Below are 23,713 nucleotides of genomic sequence, written 5' to 3'. Positions count from 1 at the left end.
GCGGTTCACACACCGCGATGTTTTTGACGGGTGGAGGGGCGGGAAGAGGACCAGCTGCGGCCGATCAGCGCCGCGCTGCACGCTGGTCCTCGCAGTCCCGCCTCACGCCTTGGGGTCCAGCTGCAGCCTCGCACAGATCGCGTTGGTGCTCCTTGCACTTGGGAGGGTCCAGGGAATGATGGCAAGCAAAGTCCTCAGCCTGCGAGCGGCTCCCGCGGAGTGGGGGCCGCGAGGCGTCGCTTGACAGGCAGGAAGGAGAGTACACTAGGAAGCAGCACTCTCGGCAGAACGCTTCACTGGAGGTACCCGGGCGGTTCACACACCGCAATGTTTTTGACGGGTGGAGGGGCGGGAAGAGGACCAGCTGCGGCCGATCAGCGCCGCGCTGCACGCTGGTCCTCGCAGTCCCGCCTCACGCCTTGGGGTCCAGCTGCAGCCTCGCACAGATCGCGTTGGTGCTCCTTGCACTTGGGAGGGTCCAGGGAATGATGGCAAGCAAAGTCCTCAGCCTGCGAGCGGCACCCGCGGAGCGGGGGTCGCGAGGCGTCGCTTGACAGGCAGGAAGGAGAGTACACTAGGAAGCAGCACTCTCGGCAGAACGCTTCACTGGAGGTACCCGGGCGGTTCACACACCGCAATGTTTTTGACGGGTGGAGGGGCGGGAAGAACGCTTCACTGGAGGTACCAAACTAAATCCCATTGCTGTATTATCTCAGCTTTTGCACTGCAATCTTCAAACTAAAAGCATTATTTTTATATGCATGGCAGGGCTATCTTCTGAATCAGAGGTCACATATACCATTATATTGCCTTTTGTTCATATGAGTGCATAAAGTGCGTGCTTTTGCCAAAGAAAAGTAAGAAAAACTTCTCCTTCTCTCCCTGCACTGACATCTCGTCTTTCAAAAAGTTTCAGAGGTCAAAATGTCAAAGCAAATCTTGCTCTGAGCCCTGCTAGGCAGCTAAATGTAGAACTCGACCTTTAACTCTTTACCAGCTGTCCTATTTTGTATGCAAGGCTTTCCATGCGGTTCTCCCAATTCAAAGTGACCCTGGAGACTAATAGCTAAAAATCAGACCTATTCCATCCCCGTTTGGCAGTAATTTAGAGGTAAGGGAATAACTGCTGCTGTTTTTTTATATTTAGTTACATGTGTAAGCAGTGTGCGGTATGCATTTCTAGCAGGATAGAGGTCAGCTATTCATTCTATACTTACATGTGTGCCTTTACTGAAGCCTAAGAGCAGTTTGAAAGCTGCTCTGAGTTGCAGAACTGCATTCAAATAGTGAATTTTGCCCAATTTCTACTTTGGTGTTTGGGGCAGTTAAAAATTAATATACTACAATGTTGTTGCATAATATTCATCCCCAGAGTTATCTCTAGATAGGCCTGAGATGGGGCATCAGAAATGTATAAAGTATATCCTTATACAAAATTTGTTTTGTACGCCTGCACAAAGTGACATTTCACATTTAAGTTTCCTCCTATTGCAGTACAAAACCCTGCTTAAATTCAATTTTGATGCTAGGAGTTCATAGTATGATTATTAGGCTTTATAAAGATTAAAAAACAAATTTATTGCACTTATGTTTAATAACTTTTTTTCATATAATCAAAAACTTTTTTTTTAATAAAACCAATCATTTTGATGGTTATACATATGAAAAGCAAGCTTCATTCTTTTTTGCCTTCAACATGTATTCATGTATAACCTTAAGCACAGAAGCCTTACTTGTAAAATGAAAATTCTGCACCACTTTTTAAATGACAGTCAATATTTAATACCAGAACCACGGATTTGCTTCTGTAAAAAGGCATTAAGAAAGGAAAATCCCTACTGTCAATCTGTTCTCTGTTATCCAAATTAATAAAACTGTATTTCTTACTTTTAAAATAGCAGTCTGAAATGCAGGGTTTTATACTGAGGCTGCACTGACTTAAGATTTAGATGACTTCAGCATTTATTTCTGTGGTCTGTGAACAAAAATAGCCACAAGGTATTTATGCAGCTGTTGGTTGAGCAGCAGGCATCGAATTCTCACGCCTTTCTCGGGAGAAAAAAAATCCCTTTTCTGTATATTTATTTTTATTTTAAAGTTTTTTAATAGCAACATTAGAAATACATTCAAATCATATATGTAACAGGGTTCATGCAAAGAGAAATAAAAAAAAGAGAGGAAGGGGGAAGCAAGTTAAACTTCAGAACAAATAATTGGTTTTCTAAACAAAATCAAACAATTGCAGAACAGAAGTAGCAGATACGAACAATACAGAGATAAAATCTTAAATAAAAGTACCCCAAATTTTATCCAATTTCATTAGCAAACCTACTCCTCTTATTTTAGCTAATGAGGACTCCATAGCATATGTTTCTCTGACCAAAGACCACCATTTCATAATGTGGGGTGGATTCCATGATATCTACACCCTAGCAATAATGAATCTAGCGCATGCATGTTTGATTGTTATAAAGTCTTTCTGTGAGCTGTTCTGAGTCTGTACACCTAGCAATACCATTGTATGTTGTTTATAGTAGGATGGCTTTATGAGGTATACAGGGCTCTGTATTAATTGACATATTGCTCCTATAACTGTATAGTTTGGCTATATACCAAATTAATAGGTCCCTTTATTTTCTTTATCAATGTTTTAGCATTATCGTCCACGACTTTATATGCTAAAATGTTACCAATCTTATCCCCACTCTCGTATTGAGATAGATGATATTTATGCAATTTTACACTGCTTTTTTATCTAAACGTGGCTTTCAGAGCAGATTTAGAATTCACCAGCTTATAACCCAGTTCCACTGCATTTTTTGAAAACTGAAATGAAGCCTCCAATAATTGGTTTTCCAGTGACAATATATTAGTGATCAATATTTCGGTTGCTTTCTTACATTCTAGATTTTGCCTCCAAACAAACTGTTGCGTAAACCCCCTTATACTGGCCTTACAGGCATCCCAAACCATAGTAGATAGAGCAGAATTAATATTTACTTCGATGAACTCTATCAGATATTTCTTAAGTTGTAAGATAAACTCTGTGTTTGATAATAGATATCTAGGGAACCAAAATAGCCTTGGGCCCTGCCTTTTTTGTGAGATATTAAAGGAGATAAGAATTGGGTTGTGGTCAGAGGTAACCCTTGGGCATATCTCCATAGTGCTGGTTTCTAAGATCTTATCAGAAACCTAAGCCATATCGATGCGTGTACATAGCTTATGTGTAAGGGTGGGCGTAGTTTGCGAAGTAGCGCTACGCGAAGCTACGCGAAGTGCACTTCGCACTACGCAAACTTCACGTAGCACTACGCGAGCTGCGTAGTAGCATGTTCGCACTGTGCAAGATGTGTTTTCAATGATTGCACAGTGCGGACAAGCATCCGGCACTGTGCAATCATTGACAACGGCATCTTGCACAGTGCGAGCTGTAGTTTTCTGCCGCTCGAGTAGATAATTACTCGAGCTGCGGCTTTCTCAACGAGAACTGGTAGTTTCTCATTGAGAGCGGTCGCGAGCATGCGCAACCATTCACAATGAGAAACCTTACCTCCCCGCATTGAGAATCTCGCTGGGATGCCATTTTGCTTGCTCGCGGTCGCGAACATGACGTTCAGGACCGCGAACAAGCAAAAAATGAGCGCTACACTGCACTACGCGTGTTCGCACTGTGCTACGTGCAGCTCGCGTAGTGCAAAGTTGCGCAAACTTTGCAAACTCCGCGAGCGTAGCGTAGTGCTTCACCCAGGGTTACTTATGTGGTGCAGAATAATAAATATACCCTGCTACATTAGGATGTATTATGCGCCATGCATCCTTTATGTTATGTATGCGTCCCAATACTATAATAGCGGCTCATGTCCTGCGCATCCGTTGAAAAGCTGCCCGTCTAGTGGTATCTATGTCACAATTCATTATGCAATTAAAATCCCCCATAATTATGCGCTCTCCTTCCGATTCCAACAGTTCCATTTTCAACCGGTCAATAATAGAAGGATCATCTGTATTCAGTCCATATATAACACAAAATACATAGTTACAGTTATCCAAAACGAATTGAGCGATAGCCCATCTTCCCCCATTATCTACTGCAGTTTTAACAATTTCTGCTCTAAATTGCTTCTGTTTGAAAAAATAGGAACCCCTCGTATTGAGACATTCAATACTGAGCAAACTATTACATCAAAGCCTAATTGCCCCAGTAGCTTTCGGTCTTTATGGGAGATGTGAGTCTCAGATAGTAAAGCTATTTGAGGGTTGTACATTCTTAGCTCCTCATAAACTAGACCTCTCTTATTTCTACAATTGAGACCTGCTACATTCCATGCCAAACATCTCAATCGATATATCTCATTGATGTGTTGTACCCTTCCATTCTAACTGTACAAATAGCTGTCTCCCTATTACCAGATTTTAAAAATCTCATTCTCATGCTGTTAGTGTTAAAAAAGATTCCACCCTCGTGAAACCAACCAGCCTTACACCCACCCACCCCATACCGTACCTGCTTGTCCCTTGGGGTAGGGTACCCCGCTATACCCTGCTGCCGCTGACTAGGCAGCCCTGCAGAGTAAAAGCATTGGAGGTCACCCCTGCAACCCGACATGAATTCAAAAAGGAAAAAGAGAAAAGAAAAAAAAGGAGATAGAAAAAACTGTCTAAGAAATTTTCATTTCATTTATAGCTTATTGTAATTATACATAGCTGAAAAAGAAAAAAGAAATACCATATTGACTACGAGAGGACCCGCCCTAAAAATCCTAAAGTAGGAGAAAAAAAGGGTAAGAATAGAACAAATCAGATCCTATTAAATAAGACCTTCCTAAAGGTGCATGTATGGGCATTAGGTTGCAGAGTGATTAATCTCAAACATACTGAGCAAACATCTTTTACCCCTCACCATGACTTCAAGATGTTAATTTAGAGAGTGCCTGCTCCCCTTCCTTGTCATCCATAAAAAAATATGTATGCCCGCCCTTTATTACTTTTAAAGTAGCGGGTTCTCTGGTTAAGCGGTAGTCTATGGATCCTTTGGAGCTATGAGTCCCAGTCCCAATCAGACAGAACCGGGAAGGCCTTCTGGAACAGTTGGACTACATATGCCCTCGGATCTGCCCCTTCAGAGCCTTCTGGTTATCCAAAGAGTCTGAGGTTTTATCTCCTTTGCCGGTTCTCCATATCCTCCACCTTAATTTGTAAGCTCCCAATCCGTGACTGATGACGGAATGGTTCCGTCACAAGCATCAAAGGGGTTAAGAGAAATGAATGCCACATGATTTCTATCATTCAGACCAATCTGTCAAGATTGTATCTTACCTGTTCTATGATGCCTGCTATGCGGAGAAGAATGCGTGTTAGACGTCTGTCTCACACTACCATCAGTCCTGCCAACGGATGTTGATACTTTGCTTGGAACAGAAATGGCTCATGCACTGTGTTGTCCCCAGCGGCTACCAATCCTGATGACGGCATTTGTTGAGATCTCACAGACGCAACATGCTACTGTTGAGGTACGAGAAGAAAGCGGCACACAGGTACCACCTAATCTGAACATTGCACACACTGCAAGCGTTGACAGCGATGCTTCGTATCTGTGTACAGTTGATCTTCTAAACAAGGTAATCCAACTTTCACCTACAATGTCAGACAAATTCTTTACTGACTTAAAAGACTTGATGGTTTCTCCTAACAATAACACTCACTTTTGAAGTTGGCAGACAGTGTTCTGGTAGACTCTGAATTCGACCTTCATTTTACAAAACAAAGTTTCTAATTTTGAACTCTTTTTTCCTGTGAACTTATTTTTGCTTTTCCAAAATTATCCTTTTTTAGTTTTGGCACACAGTAATCTGCTTAAAGTCGAACTATTCATAGAGAACTAGACTTCTTTGAAAGACTTCCATGAGACAATATTTGACCTTATCCATATTCAAACAGTTTATATACTCTGCCATGAAATGGTCTCGACCTTTTCTTCTGTAATTAAGAGCCATTTCATAAATGTATTTTTATGATTCATTGGTTAGCATTTTTTGAATATCGAACTATATGCTTTGAATGATACATTTCTTTAAAATGCGTACAGCACATATGCTCTTTTTGTGTACAACTGATACACATGCATTCTTATGTATTTTTGGGTGGGTTTTTTACAAATCATGTTTAGAAATGTGTTTGGAACTTAGCAATGTTGTACATAATCAAGTGGAGTGGGTGTTGTCTGGTGTATTAGGCACCGATAGAATTTTTTCGATTCATGCCATTAAATAGGTACAAATCATGTTGCCCTAATATAGGAATAGAAATGAATCCCTTATTTAGGCATAGCCCATGCAAGCCAAATACAGCATGGCTACTACCTCCAATACCAAACGTCACAACGATTTCTTGGAAAATTGGCTTAAGCAGTCAGGGACCTCCTCATACTTGAATATTGATTTCTCCAAGAACTCAGCATGTTTTACAATGAACAACTATACCCAAGGGGTTCATTGTGAAGTTATTATGCCCGACTTACGTCAAACTGTGGCTACAACAAGTGCCGAAGGAAGCAGACCGTCCAGCTGATGCACTGAACAGAGTCCGCTTTTCTCCTGCGGAGAATCCAGCACCAGTGTTTCCAAGCTCCCCTTGCGGGGTGTTGGAAAATCGAGTCCTGAGACAGAGATACCAGACCGCCTTCATTCTAAACCAAGGTATGGAGCTGATTAGAACCTAGTGAAATCTTGGATAGATTCTTGGCAAAGAAAACTAAACCTATACTACACAATACTTACTTCTTCTCTCGTACTAGACTTAGGTTAGGTACATTGGGGTAGGCGTATTTTAGAAGCACCATTTGAGTATTTTAGTCCATGTATTTATGTATGTATTTTTATATGGCGTAGAAACCATACAGTGCTTTTACAGTATTATTTTATAATACTATTCTTGCAATACGCATTATACTTTACAGCCTGTTTTACGATTGTGGCAGTTCACTTCTCTTGCATGAGGAAGAAGACTGTCTCTCTACTTCTCTGCAACTCTGTAGAAATGAAGCATGCACAATTGATTGAGTGAAATACCTATCTATTGTTTCCACGACTCTATAGATATCTTTCTTACTCTTAGGAAACAAAGTTGTCATGTTTATGCGGTTGTCAGAAACTAATCCCTTCTTGTGAATTCGAGAACGTTTCTAGTGACCTCTGAGCTAGCTGGCACTCACTATTAATGTTAGTATATTCGATAGAGACCTAGTCGACCTCAGTCCTCCGTCTAATCTATAGGATATATTATTCCAATGCACAGAGCCTATTCGGAATATAGGAACTAGGCTACAAGGGGGCGCCAGCCGACACATACAATCTGTTAGAATTGCCAAACTGAAATCAAGCCCCATTCTAGGGCTTTCAGAGCTCTTAAAAGCAAAAACATATTTTGGGGTGCCTGGGTGCTGGGCATCAGGGGGGTCCCCCACTCAGTGAAATCGCACAGCACGCCTGGCCGCCTCGACCGTCTGCATGTTTAAACCGGACATAGTGCCCCGTTTTCCCCTTATATGTTCAGAAGAAGGCATCGACGTCAGAGTCGTTGACGCCCTCCTCTGCACCTTCGGTGGGATTCATTTCTCCGTCCCCTTCCCCCCTCAAGATACAGATGGAGCGGTGTCCAGGAGGGATGCAGACAGCTTGGGAAAGCTGCTCGCATCCAGCAGAGGGAGCCTGGTCCATGTTTCAAGGGGATTTCCTCTCAACGTGCCCTTCTCAGGCAAATCCAAGCAAAACCTGCGGCTCTATGTTCCCACTGCCGGTGCTGCCTCCCCGGCCGCATGTGTGCACTAGAGCTGATATAAGTGCACACTGCAGTAGTTTCGATTCTACAATCGTGCAACACAGCTTACAGCAAGTGCACACAACAAACTTCCATCAGCACACAGCAGAATACAGCAGTGATGGTCTGGGGGCATAGAGTTATCTGCAGGTTACTTCAGCAGACATGCAGACACATTTCACTCAATGCGAGGCACAAGATGACTTCCAACACTTCCTGGTTTGAAATGTTGGCAGCCAATTAGAATCAAGCTCTTGCTCGGGGGTTTAGGCTCCGCCCAGATATCAAAACTTTTTTATTTTTTTAATTTCTCAGGAACTCCTGTACTGATTTACACCATTTAACAAAAAGGACTCTTTCTGAAACTAGGGCTACCTTTTTGCCAAAGTTGGTGTAATTCCGTTCAGCAGTTTGGGCTGTAGCTTTCTCTAAAGTTTCTTATGCAAAATAGCATGAGAAAAACACATTTTGGGACCCCTATTTACTCAGCCCCCACTTGTCGAATCACCCCGATACGTTCAAGACAGGACCTGACCAGTGCGGGCCACTAGTTTTGAAAATTTTGCAAAGATTCATCACCAGCGCCAAAGTTATTGGGAAAAGGAAAAACTATTTTCCTATGGAAACTAGGTCCTAACTATAACTACCTACTGGCGACCGCCAGTAGGTAATATATATATTACCTACTGGTGGTCAGTAGGAGGTAGATTATGTTACGTTTTCTTTTCCATGAACAGAGTTTTTTGGTTTGCTAGTTTGGCCCGGTTTGACGAATTTTCACAAAATGTTCCAGTTAAAACCTTAATCCACCTCACCTCCTTCCTGGAACTTTTTGGAGGGATCCATCAAGTAGCAGCCAAGGTAAAAAGGGGTTCCAAATCTTAAAATCCTTGCAGATTATACATTTTGTGATTTGGTGTAAATCCGTTCTGTAGTTTTTGAGAAATTTAGGGTAAAAATAATTGCATATTTGGACGGTTGGGCTCGCAAGAGTCCCACAAGCCTCCTGCAAGAGCGCAAATTCAAAAATGTATCCTGGTGATTGGTTGAGAGGACAGTTTTTCCTGTGAGCCTCCATCCTCTCATGGGAGTGAAAGGCTCCCACAAATCCCTCAAGAGCAAGAGCTCTGATTGGCTGGCTGTTGGAGTGTTAGAAAGGAAATGACAGGATTAGCTGTTTTCTGTTAATAAATTTGAGGCGTAGTGGAAATGGAGTAAAAAAATGATATAAAGGGGAAGCAGAAGGCCACATCTCATAGTACTCTCATGAGATTGTAAATAGCAAAAATGATATACCTCCATTCTTTAAAACCGTACTATACTCTATGCCACTCTACAGCACTCTAACCCCATTTACTTCACTGTCCATATTTATGCTCAGCTCTATGCCTGAACACTCTATTGTATAACACTCTTTTCCACTCTACCACAGTTTCCACCACTGTATGACACAGCATTCCACTCTACTGTATAGGACTCTACTTTATTTTATAATAGCGTACTCACCTCTACACTATGCCACTTTAATGCACGCCACTCCACTCAATACTGATCCATTATACCCTACTCCACTTTAACCCCTTGCATGCTGATGACGGCGCCCATCCGCCACGCACTACGGTGCTCGTGTGCTGATGACGGCTGGGGGCCACTCGCGATTTTGCAGCATAGGGGCGGAATCGCGGCAGCATGCAAGGGGTTAACCCACTCGACTGTACATCACTCCATTCTACGCTATTCCACTCTAGGCCACTTCAATCTTCTTCGCTCCACAGTACAGTGCACTCCTCTTTACAGTAGTCCATTGTGTGCTACACTATGGACATCTATTCTATGCCATTGAATGCCACTTCACTCTATGCCACTTCTCTGAATGCCTTTCCACTCTACCCCACTCCACTATATGCCATTCCAGTCCACACCACTACACTGTACACGACTCCACTTTGCTTTTTTCCATTCTAAGCTATTTAACTCTATACCATTCCACTATAATCCACTTTCCACTAATCCACTGTACGCCACTCCACTGTATGCTATTGCACTATATACATCTTCGATATTTGAAACTCTAAAGTATGTCATTCCACTCTACTACACTCCTTTGTACACCACTCCACTCTGTGCTATTCCATTGGACCTCACTTCACTGTATGCTTTTACACTCCACTAATACACCACTCCATTTGATATCACTCCACTACCGTCTCATTATAAACCTTGAGACAACTACAAGTGCAATTAGGGGTCTTGTCCCTGAGAAATCTGCGGACCGGAAAGAATCCCTGGGGGTCTCCTCATTGTACTTATCGACAAGTGGTTAAAGTATGTAAATAAACATACTCAGGCTGATTGCCGTTTGTGTGGAGGGCGTGACGGACTTCAGCAAGGTCACTTGAATTTCACTTCTGGTTCAGAAATGCTCAGAGGAACTCTCCTGCACCGTCACCTTTATTGGATCGATGTGCCTGCGTCCGCGCAGCGGGCGCCTTGATCGCATGCCAAAGACTAAGTACGGGCGAAATTTGCGAATTCGCGATCCACAAATTCGTGCAAAAGCGAACTCTCAATGCGCAAAATTTGCGAATTAGTGCGAATTTGCTGTTTTTGCCAGTTCGCGAGGGTTTTGTACAAGTTCGGGAACGCGAACTTACTTGTGTGGTCTCAACGATCGCGACCATGTTGTTTCTACGTGTCCAGCCTGTTTGCGACCCTGTTGTTCATCACGGCCACCCTCCGGTTCATCACTGCCACCCTCTGGTTCACCACTGCCACCCTCTGGTTCACCACTGCCACCCTCTGGTTCATCACTGCTATCCTCTGGTTCATCATCTTGTGGTTCACAACTGCCTCCCTCTGGTTCATCACTGCCACCCTCTGGTTCATCACTGCCACCCTCTGTTTCATCACTGCCACCCTCTGGTTTGCCACTGCGACCCTCTGGATCATCACTGCCACCCTCTGGTTCACCACTGCCACCTTCTGGTTCATCACTGCTATCCTCTGGTTCATCACATTGTGGTTCACCACTGCCACCTTCTGGATCATCACTGCCACCCTCTGGTTCATCACTGCTACCCTCTGGTTTGCCACTGCCACCCTCTGGATCATCACTGCCACCCGCTGGTTCATCCCTGCCACCCTCTGGTTCATCACTGCCACCCTCTGTTTCATCACTGCCACATTTTGGTTTGCCACTGCCACCCTCTGGATCATCACTGCCACCCTCTGGTTCACCACTGCCACCCTCTGGTTCATCCCTGCTATCCTCTGGTTCATCACCATGTGGTTCACCACTGCCATCCTCTGGTACATCACTGCCACCCTCTGGTTCATTATTGCCACCCTCTGGTTCGCCACTGCCACCCTGTGGATCATCACTGCCACCGTCTGGTTCATCACTGCCACCCTCTGGTTTGCCACTGCCACCCTCTGGATCATCACTGCCACCCTCTGGTTCATCCCTGCCACCCTCTGGTTCATCACTGCCACCCTCTGGTTGATCACTGCCATCCTCTGGTTCATCCCTGCCACCCTCTGGTTCATCACTGCCACCCTCTGGTTTGCCACTGCCACCCTCTGTATCATCACTGGCCCCCTCTGGTTTATCACAGCACCCTCTGGTTCAGGACAGCACCCTCTGGTTCACCACTACCACCCTATTGTTCACCTCTGTAGATTATGGGGGGAAAGTAAAGCACACCTTCCCAGCCTCAACTGAGATGAATTCATGTGGGGCTGGTTAATGTGTCACTGAATTTGAGCTTCAAGACTGGCACCTGCTTCCTTAGCTGTAAGTGCTTCCTGTTGCAGTTTAAGTTTTTTTAACAAGAGCATTGTGCCATACTTATAACTATTCTCTGACCCTGCTTTGAGGGTCAGAGCAGGGTCAGAGAATAGTTGGAAGCAGGCAACTGAACTTTGGATGGGCCCCTCAGGAAGCACTACAGGGAATGGTTACAAATTAGCTTGAACTTTTGCACCTGCTAAGTGCTTTCAGTTTTTCAAAATTCGTTTTTCTGCAATTTCACGAGATTCGCGGGGCGCGAATTTGCGCTAAATCGAACTCGCAATCCGCGAATTCGTGCAAAATAGCGGATTTTTTTTTGCGTGTTCATGTGTTTTTTGGCGTCTTTGCAAGCTGCTTGCAGCGCACCGACCACGAAGTTACCCATGCGGTCGTACATGGGCGCGGCCATCTTGTGCGCGTTGCGTATTTCCGGTTCCGGGCGCTATTGGCAATCTCGCGTTGTGTGCGGCGCGCTATTACGAGTTCGCCTGTGTTTTTGCGTGCTCGCTAGGAAAATATTGCGCAAACATACCCACGCGGTCCTCTATGGGTTCGGCCATCTTGTTTTTCATTCATTGCTATAGTTTTTGGGCATGCTACCTTTCTATCCATCTTTGTAATCCTATGTTTTTCTGAACTTTTTTTTATTTTTTTATTATCTATCTCTACAATTTCCTACATCTATATTTTGTGTTTTTTTAAACTTTTTGTTACTTTATTACCTACTTTATTTCTTTCGCTCCCTCTCTTATTTTTTTCACACCTATTCTTCTTTCCTTTTTCTTGTGCCCAGGACCATGGCAAAGGGAGCCGACAAGGGCAAGGGGAAGGGCCCAGCACCCCGTACCCGGCTCCCTTGCGGGCTTTTGAGGGGGGAGCTAGTCCAGGCCAGGGAGATCTTCTCTGCAGTGGAGGTGGCCGCCTTGCTGGTTTTTGTCCAAGTTCACCTCCCTAAGACCGTGGCAGCAGGTGGGTGGATTGCTTCCGGTTACGGCCTCCGTGAGCGTCGCCAGCTGTGGGAGAAGGTGCCACGGCGCATGCGGAAGGAGTCTGGGGTCCGGCGCACCTACCAGCAAGTGACGCACCAGTGGAGTGACATCCTGGACCGGGAGCATGACATTCTCGGCCTGCTAGGCCTTGGTAGGTAGCTATTTAATAACTACTTTTTTTTCTTTTGCTCTGTTATACTGCTAATCTATTTCTTTCCTGAAGAGTACGAATGCTGCTGATTCGATTACATTGCAGGTAAATTAATCTTTAAATAGTTTCTGTCATTGCTGGTGCTCGCCTGGTTATTGGCGTTGCTACTATGCTTACTTGTTTGCAACTTATCACTCATTTGCGAGCATTACTGCGTAATGGTAGAGACAGTAGACTCAAGTCTAGTCCTTCTTTGTACTCCTGCTGCTGCCACTTTGAAGAGATAGTGGTGGATTGATACATTGAGTATATTATTTATTACTTGTTATAGGACATTTGTTAGTGGTCTGCAATCATGATGACGGACTGTGTCTGTCACGCGACGTCTCGTGCTGCTGAGTGATGGCAGTGTACTAGAACCTTTTTGTTGTTGGTGTAGTTAGTGAATTACATAACTTTCCTATTAGACGGTCTGCAAATCCTGCAATACTCTACTATTATCCTCCTAGTTGACCAGATCAGATGCAATTGTTGTTAATTTGTTTCCCCGACATAATTTTAGATTGTGTTCAAAGAAATCAAATATTTCCCAAAAAACAATCATCCATGTTGTGTTTCTTTATTTCATGTTCACCAGAAGCTCCCAGGGGCAAGGCAGCGACAGCGACTGAGACTCCGGTGGAAGAAGGTGGACAGGATCAGTCCCTTGCAGGCTCTTCTGCTGCCCCAGTAAGTTGTTCTATTGTTATATTAATACTTATACTTCCCTAACTTTTACAGCTCCTATTTATTACAAACTGTTTCCTAATAATTCTATGTTTTACAAAATAATCTTTGATCTTCTACTAACGTAAACTACTTTCTACATTCTTATGCTGCCTCTACCATCACTCTCTGTGCTACTACTATTTACAATTATGAGTCGGTCTGTGTAGGTAGCTAAGCTTGCCCAGTCGGCAAACGGTGTGAAACAAAACTCTGATCCAGCAATAGCTCTAACAACAAAATGTCATTGTTTACTCCAAGTAAAAGGTAGCAGTTGCCTTTTTAATTTGAGAGGAGCACATCTCATACCGCTAGTGTTTCAGGGACTATTCTGCACACAAAGAAATATGGACAAGAGAAATAGGACATTGTTGATCATAGGTGCAGTTCAACTTTCGACATAGCTCAGTCCGAACAGTAGTTGAACCCCCAATCCCCTGACCGAATATCTAGTGTGTCTGACCAATGATTTTACGACCCAGAAGAACAGACGAAGACTACCGCCGAGTCCCGGCCTATCTGAGTCACTGAAACATGACTGCCAAGTGCAGTAGTTCAAACCCTTCCGCTCATTCACTCGTGAACAAAAACCACACAGTGTTTGTTAGTTTTAAAGTTTTATTTTCAATTAAGAAATGAAAACATTATTTCTTTATTTCTAATAGCGTAGTATTCAAAGCGAGCAATGGTGATGGATAAAGACGTCTTTAAAGTTTAAACAACATTACCATGAATTAAATTACTATGGCTCAAACTTAATATTAGTTAACAGACACATGAAATTATTAGAATAACTGTGCGGGGGCCCCCACCTTCTTTAAAGTACTTAAAGTACTGCTGGTGATGACCTACTAGTAATTGGTGAATCGTCTGGCAGAAGGGCAATGGAATCTTCTTTCTGTAATGAGAAAAATGGTGCATGTTAAGCAAGCATTCATCAGTTGTCATAAGAAGAAGTGTAGCATTTAATGGAATTAGCATATAAAAGGTTAACACTTCCTCCCCAAAACCGTTACTTTTTTTCAATCCCAGTAATAAAAAATGTGTTATGTAACATTTTCTTCCATTACGAGATAAAATAGGGGTTGTATATGGCATCTGAAAATATGACATGTTTTTCCTAGACGTCACAACATCTAGGGCCCGATGTAGGTGGCCAATACCGGTCGGAAACGGCCGAATTCGGCCGTTTCCGACCGGTATTTGGCCTTTTGAGATGTAGGGGACCTTTTTTTCTCTGATTCGGTATTTTACTGATTCGGTAAAATTACCGAATCGGAAAAATACCGAATTGGTAAGTTTACCGATTTTAAAAAATCGGGATGTAGGTGGGACTACTTTCAGTCCCACAGGCCCTTCAGATTCGGTATTTTAACACCCAATCCAAATGGGTGTTAAAATACCGAATCCAGGTGTGCATGCACATGTGTGCATGCACACCTATGCCATGTGACAGACAGACATGCCCTTAGGGCATGTCTGTGTGCCACATGGCACACAAGCCAGTATTGGGGGTGCTAGAGGTTGTCAAAGTGACACCCCCTGCACCCTTGCAGAAATCGGTAATTACTGAATCGGTAAATACCGATTCGGTAATGCACATTGATTCCTATGGGCTTCAAGGCCCATAGGAATCAATGGGGGATACCGATTCGGTATTTACAGAATCGGCAAATACCGAATCTTACAGATTCGGTATTTACCGATTCTGAAATACCCACATCTCCCTCCCTCCAATTTACCACTTCTTAAATACCGAATCGGTATGATTCGGTATTTAAGAAGTGGTAAATTGGAGTTTACCTACATCGGGCCCCTGATGTGGCACAGATGACCACCAGTGCCGGGGCCAGCAGTGCAGAGGGGTCCACTCTGGATGCGGCGGCGCCAACAGGAGGAGCTGGGGGGAAAACTCAGCGGCGGTGGACGGTGGTAAGTTATTATACATTGTCAACCCAGGCGAAAACAAGTTTAACCCCCCAAACCGCCAAAAAGCAAAAATGGAAAAATGGGCACTTAGAAATATTTAGCCCTAGTTCCAAAATCACTCAGTGCGTGCTCTACAGCTAGGCCCTAACTCCCCTTTGCCACCATGGATTTCCGTCAAACCTCTTGCAATCAAAAGTATCCATACCCAGCGTTGCTCCAAGACCCCAAAACCCACCCACAAACACCAGGAACCCCCCCAAACAGCCCCCAGAAAATGCTAAAGTGAGCAAAATCACTGAAAATGGAAAACTTTTTCACCTACGATTTTCTCCAAACCACTTTTATCCAGTATTAGACCTTCACAGCAATGCCCCCAGACCCGTCAACCCAGGCGGAAACAAGTTTAACACCCCCAAACAGGCAAAAAGCAAAAATGGGCCTACTACCTTCAATTCAGTCCAAATACGCTGTGCAGCTAAGCCCTAACTCCCCTTTTCCACCATGGATTTCTCCACGGATTTGGTCCAAAACACTTGATTTCGATATTAGACCTTCCGAGCTATGCCCCCAGACCCCTGCAGCCACCAGCAAAAAAGCAGAACACCCCTAAACAGGCAAAAAGAAAAAATGCAATAACTAATACTTAAAACGTTTTCAGCCAACCAGTCCACATCGGTCCAAACGCGCTCTACAGCTAGGCCCCAACTCCTCTTTCCCACCATGGATTTTCTTCAAATCACTTCCAATAAAAATTATGCCATCCCAGCAGTGCTCCCAGACCGCCACACCCTCCATCACAAATCTAGAACACCCCCAAACAGCCCCCCAAAAACATGCAATACTGGTATATTCAAAACATGGCAAATTGCGCAGTTCACAAAACATTGCTGTTTTCAGCACTTCCACTACTTTTATCCTCTTGAAACTCAGCTGGACAGTCACTTGTTCCAGCGATTCACAAGAATCTCAGCAAGGCAGAAAAAAATCGAACAACTGTGCTCTTTAAAGAAGAAGAAGAAGAAGAAGAAGAAGGTCTACGACTAGTTTACACTTAGTTTTCACCCAAACACACGCGCCCGCAAAACACCCGATAAGGCCAAAATTCTGCCAATTCTGGACCAAAGAACACCAAACCCCCCTAAAACATTGCCAACATCATTATGAATGAGCCTGCATCGGGTCCGAGCCCTAGAATCAGTGTGAACCATTCCAACTTAAACCCAAAAACCCTAGTAAAACGCACTGAACACTAAACCGTAGATATGCTTTGTCTGTCTGTGTCAAAGAGTCTAGGTATGCTACATCAGGAGGATGCTTCACTCAGTGGTGCCTGCCTTGACCGTCTGCATGGCCCTGCTGCAAGCATGGGCCAAAAATCCGTTCCGCTCAAGAATTTGCGATTTTTCAGTACTTTCGCGAGATTTGCAAAATACCAAAAAACAGCATATTTTGCAAACATAACAGATGTTTGGCCCAAGCTTGAGGCAGTGCCATGCAGAGGGTCAATGCAGGCACCACTGAGTGAAGCTACCTGATGTAGCATACCTAGGCTCTTTGTCAGACAGACAAAGCATATCTAATTGTATGCAGCAAGCCACATAGCCCCAATTTTACATGAACTGCTGTCTGAAGTGGACTCTGTCTGGCATAACAACAACAGTAAATTGCCTCGCCCTCAACCAATACATACCACGAATAGACAGACATGTAGTCCTGCTGTAGTAGTTGTTGTAGACTGGTTTACCTGTTTGCCACTCACGAATTGGCCATAGTTCTTCCGTAAATCGACGCTGATGATCCATCCATTCCCAGTGAGTACCTGTAAAGAAAAAAGATATATTATTTAATCAATAATCATAATCATGGTACATTGGCAAGTGAGTCCGCTCCAAGGACATTTTGCATATTTTGTGAAATGCAATATAGTGGCCCCTGAATTTGAAGTACAATTTTAATTAAACAAGGTAAAAAAAAAAGAGTTGTTAACATGAGTCACAATTACTGTGTGAAAGATTAGATAATAACTAAGACAAGAAGACATATGAATCATCATTCATGCACAAAAAACAAACAGCAATTGGTTTTATCAGAACCAGACAGCCATTGCTGTCCAGTGCATGCCATCTTCTCAATTATTCATTACCTGTTCTACTTTTTGTCCGCATCTTCTTCGGAAAGTGAGGGCGCACAGGGCAGTCTCTCCTGTCAATATCAAAAGTAAGTCTGTCAGCAATCAGCAAGCATGTACTCAGTCAGAAATTTCAGTCCCACCTGAGGGGACTCGCCGTAATCCATCCATCTGCCTTGAGGGAAATGGATCGGGGGAGTCTGGAGGAGGAGTATAAAGGAGCATGATTGAGTTGTGAACTTGTGAACCTCAGGAATGCAGACTGCAGCCCCGTCAAATCAATAAGGAATATAAGATGAATACAGTGCTGCTGATGGACTTGTTGTGATTAGGTGATTACAGTTTTGTTGTGGTAAAAGTTGCAAAAGAAAGAAAGACACACAGGAATTAAAGTGAATAAGGATGAAAAAAAGGAAGTCATTTTCAGGGCTCGATGTCAGGGAAGTAAAGCTCGTCCTCCAACTCCATGAATTGAGATTGTCAGTAGGTCAGGTAACAGAGAAGAACTTCCATCACCTAAGTCGTTGTCCTCTTCTTCCTCTGTGCATTCACATACTTTGTAATCTGGTGGTATCAAGTGCTGATTCATCTTGATCAGTGTTAATCTCTCCACATTTTTGGCCGAGAGGCGGGACCTTTTTGAAGTTACAATGGCACCAGCAGCACTGAAAACACGTTCAGAAGACACGCTTGCGAGTGGGCAAGACAAATAATTTAGAGCCAAGTTGGCGATCAGTGGCCATAGAGCCATTTTCCTGTACCAATACAGCAATGGGTTTGTATGAACAAAGACCTGTGTTAGTTCATCCAGATAGGCCTGCACCATAAACTCAAGGTTCTCCACGGTTGCTCCACTTTGTGTACCATCTGTGGCCTTCTCAGCACTGGAACAAACAAACCCTTGATAAGTTAGCCAATCCGCTTCCGACAATATTATGGCTGGACCTGGTGCAGGTGAGGATGATGATAGGGTTGCTGCTGGTGTCGTTAACGGCTGTGAGGGACTCCCTTCGCCCACATATTCAGAAGTGGAACTTGACGCTGGATCGCCTGCTGATTCAGTTGGACTTCTGACGGCTCCTTGAATTTTCAGATGATCTTTTTCGAACTGACTGGCTGACAATGAGGTAATTGAAATTTTTATGGTCAAGTATGTCCCCTATCGTGTACCCCAACGGCTCCATGTACTTGCTTCAAGTACATGTAATTTCCCTCCATGACCGAATATGAAGACGCAAATACATTTGCGTCCAACGTTAACATGTCCTCTTTCAGATCCACCATGAATGGATCGATAATTCAGTTCCTAACCAAACCATGCCAACGTCTTTACATGGTACACTTTTACGTTTTTCTGGCCCTGCCGAGCTAGGCCCTGATTTCTGTCTCCGAGCCCTTTCTGCCTCCTGCCTCTGAAAGCTGCAGCATGGACACATATCCCTGACCTCTGCCTTACTTCCTGTCAAGCGAAGCGGTGCCTGGCTCAACCTGGCCTGCCTGCCAAAATCGTATTTTGCCTTCAAGTTATCTGTTCAGCCTCCTCGAAAATACATTCCTGTCTAGTGATTTAGGTAAACATCTCCCCGGCTGCAGAGCAAAGAGCAAGCTTTCCTGTCTCCATGCAAGTAATTTACAGTTCCCGTTGCCATAGTAGGCCTATGGCCCCTGCACGTAGACACGTAGACATATATGCACGCACTAGTATTAAGTATAGATTAGCCTCTGCCCGAGAGACCTTTTACTCCAGATAATACGTCCTCCAAACATAAGATACCAGATATGCTATAGGTCCAGGTCGTTCTGACATCCCAGACTTCTGTCTCTTCTACTAGTGTTAAAGTTCCCCCCAGTTACACATCTATGTCACGTCATGCTAGTTGCGCGCGCATCCGCACTTTCTGCTGATTCTGCAACTTTCTCTATGCACCCACCCACATGTGACGATTCTTGTGACGTTTCTCTGACATGTACAGTGCACGCCTCCGTGTACGCCTATTGCACGCCTTCTTTCACGCCTCCTTTTACGCACATGTGTTCTTATCTTCTCTTTTTCACCTGTTACGCCTACTGTATTGGATTCAATGATGTTACTTTACTATATATAATGTGTAATGTTAATAAAACGTTGACTATCCCTTCCCGAACCCTAGTGGTGACGGAACATGATCTCCAACCTCGAGGTTTTTCCATTAAAACCCGTAAGACTCAGATACCACGGACTCTGCCTCTCATTTTTATGAGCTGTCTTGTAATGATAATTATACGGAAAAATAGATTAGGTAAAATATTTACCTCATAAATTGGCGCCCGAACAGGGACCCCTCCCCCACCCCACACGCCGGCGATGCGTCGCAGGCCTTGTCCCCTGCCACAGCCGTGACGGACATCCATGCGCATCTGCAGGTTTTCCTGTATCTCCCTCAGGCCTACGGAGGTGACGGAGACTGCGTCGACATCCAGACGAGGCGGTGAGGAGTGCGGAGGATCCCGACCAGAGCCCAGCCGAGAGTAACAGTGTCCGAGGTATCCAGAGGCCCACCTGTTCCGACGTGCCGTGCCGAGGCGCATGCGTAGTAGCAGTACCAGTAGAAGTCCAGTCCAGTCCGAGGCCTTCAAGTTCAAGTCCAAGTATTGCTCCCGGTGAGTACCGTTGCTAGGGATGCATCTAGACGGGTGCATTAGTTTGTGTCCGGTCAAGACAGGTCTGGGTACACAGTCCTGGTCCGTACGTGTTCACTTAGGTGAGCGCGGTATGACGTGTCTCTTTATGGGACCGGTCTGTACTGTTTAGCAGTGCATCTAGTAATTCAGTGATTCAGTGATTCAAGCCTTCAAGTATTATTTCTCGTGATTCCCAGTATTGTGTTTATATGTACTAGACAGTATCTATTTGAAATGTTTTAATGTGTTTCATGTCGTGGTATGAATGACTGTTTGCTTTTCATAACTATGTTTATTGTGTTCGAGCAAAAGTAGAAATGCCGTTATTCTCTAAATTACGTCAGATAGGAACTAGGAAAGGGATACTCGAAGAAGCAGTTCCTGTCCCGCCGAGGGACACTCCAGGGTATTTTATGTACCACAAGCACGGCTTAGACGCTGTGTTGTATTTAGATTTGTGGGTGGACTATACCAGGCACTTAGAAGAGAAGTTTAGATGGCCTGTCTCAGGGACATGGGATGCCGAGTGCATCATGAGAGTAGAAGAAGCATTATGGAAAAAGAAAGCCAGACAATCACAGAAAGATGCCATAGAATTGTGGCATAAAGAATCGAATAGAAGAACAGAAAAAGCACTCAGAAAAGCAGATAGAAGTAGAGAGAAATCCGAAAAAGCCAGAGAAAAAGAGTTACTAGAAGAAGGAGAACAGGTTAGATCAGAACAATTAGACCGTCAAAGAAATGCACTCATTGCAGGCATGTATCCAGTTCTTGCCGAGGGCCTGCCCAAGGCGACCCCGGAAGTTCCCAGTAACTTGCCACCACCATTGGTTCCGACTAAAGTACGTCACCATAAGACCGCAGCAGATATTTTCCTTTCTTCCTATTTAGACGATGTAGCTCCCGCTTATACCAATGTACCCGTACATCCTGCTAATAATAATCTGCCACAGCATATTCCTGCTGATCAAGCCCAAGCCACGACCCCTCCACGACAGCATTTTCCCGCACCTCGTATCACTTCCCCTACTGTTCCACCTACTAATCCTTTTTCGACAGATACAGCCCAAGGTTCAATCCCGCTACAGCCAGGTTATGCCCATGCTTCCGCCTCAGGAGGTGCCACAGGAGGTCCCTATCACACCCAGCCGCAAATACAGCGACTGACAATGAGAGAATTAGCTACACTGCGTACCCCGAAAGCGACCCCTTCTGAAACGCTTAAACAATATCTTACAGATTGTAGGTATGATTCAGTACCTGGCAAGACAGGACCCATGATGTTAGCCTTGTTACGTTTAAGACGTGTTGCAGACTTTTTGGTTACACTACCAGGAATGCCCGAACAATTAGATAGGATATATCATTTTATTCAAACAGGAGAAGGCCCTGAATGTGTTCGTGAAGCCATGGCATATCAGAAAGTTGATACACAAGCTTTAATATTACGGTTCTTGATTAATTGTTTGATAAGAGAACGAGATCGACCAGGTTTTGATCAAGAAGAGATGAATGTATTGACAAAATGGAGTCAGAATATTGCAGATTGTAAGCATGACAGAGAGAAATGTATAGAGGCCATGTCTAGAAAAATCCGTAAAGAAACAGTAGCCATACATACCCGACAGAATGCCGATAGGGCAGTAGAGTCAGACAATAAAGACTCCTCAGAGGAGGAAGAACCAGAGAATCCAGCAGTGACTCAAGAGACGATAGCGTATGTAGGTAGAGCTAAACTCCCTAAACAGTACCCTTTAGGTAATCCTTTTGACAGACCCATTCGTCCAGAAAGTAAGAAACGTTACCTTTCCCCGATACCAGAGAAATGTTCTCTTGAACATATTTTCCAAGATACTGATAAAATCCTGAAAGAAAGAATAGGTTATCATGAACTCACTACCTTACGTGATCAGGAAGTAGCTCGGTCAGCATTCCAATGGGCCGAGGATGACAGCATATATAAAGATGATCTAGTAGTGCAAACGTTTTTAAGTCTTACTCCAGAAGAACAGCGACTAGCTGGTATATATATGACCCAACATCTCATCATCCAGTATGAAAACCATCAGTCCGATCCAGGTTCGCTATATAATTTACTGCAAGACTTACTCCTGAGAAGATGGAGAGGCCTAGGTACTGATTTGATTGACATCATTTTAGAGCAACGTCACAAATATAGTACGTTCCTGACTCCACGTCATTTTTCAGTCCCACCCCCAGTACGACAACCATATCACCTAGACAGACAGAATCCCTTACGAGAAGTACATCCAATTCGGAAGCCAGATGATACGCTTGAACGTGTGTTTGTATACACTCCCTTGACTAAAATGGAATTATTGGAAATGAAGAAAATTGTACCTTGTCACGATAAAGACCCTGCAGGGTTCCACCGTGAATTAAAAGACATGTTACTAATGGGCGATTACACATATTCAGACATTCTTAAAATGTTAAAAGTATTGTTGCCAGCAGGGATTTATGAAAAACTGAAAGAGAAGGATTGGGAGGTGGGAGATAAAAAGATTAATTGGACCGAATTAGAGGACGAAGACAAAGGACGTACCCCAGGTTTGGGTCTTGGGGACAAAACTAAAGCATTACCAGGATTGTTAGTACAAGTTTTGCCTAGATTATTGACAGTTAAGAAGGAAGATTGGGATGCAATCTCAGCCTGCAAACAGAAACCAGACGAAGACACTAGTGATTTTTATTCTAGATTCGAGAAATGTTTTATTATTAATAGTGGCCTGAAAACAAGTAGCGAGTCATTTCCACATCTTTTTGTAACTAAATTAGTTGAGAATTCCTTACCCCAGGTTAAGAACAGAGTATTGAAAGTCGAAAGTACATGGCAAGCAAATACGCCTTCCCAAATGTTACAAATGTTACAGTACCACCAGAATAGAATCAGAGAGGAACACGATCATGAACAAAGACGCATGAAAGACACTAAAATGAAAGTATTAGTTGCCCAGTCTGTTCCAGCAGATGGTCAGAAGAGGGGTAACATGCAGAACACCCATACTAGTCGTCCTACAGCTCCTGTTAAAGGTAATTGCAATTATTGCAAACAGCCAGGTCATTTCATTAGTGATTGTGCCGTTCTGAAACACAATATTGCTACAGGCAACGAAAGAAAGACCACGTCAGCCTAGGCCAGAATACGTTCAACAGAATATTCAACAGAATCCGCAACCTGCCCCACAACATGCACAGCAACAGACCGTAGCGGTACCCCAGCCTTAACCCACAGCGGCAGCACAACACGTTACACAGCAGATGTACCAGTATGCACAGTCAGAGTATCCAGATTATCAACAGTATTCATGAAATAGCCTAGAGAGGGAAGTGGGTTTGCCTCTCATCGAGATTCCTGTAGATCAAGAAGGTCCTTATGTACACAGTCAGGTATTAGGAAAAGACAGAAAGTTTTTGATGGACACAGGGGCAAGTAGAACTACCATCAGTCATGACGAGGT

This window comes from Lissotriton vulgaris, chromosome 10 (genome assembly GCF_964263255.1).
Source record: "Lissotriton vulgaris chromosome 10, aLisVul1.2, whole genome shotgun sequence".
Taxonomy (NCBI): Eukaryota; Metazoa; Chordata; class Amphibia; order Caudata; family Salamandridae; genus Lissotriton; species Lissotriton vulgaris.
Note: the sequence above shows the minus strand (reverse complement) of the source record.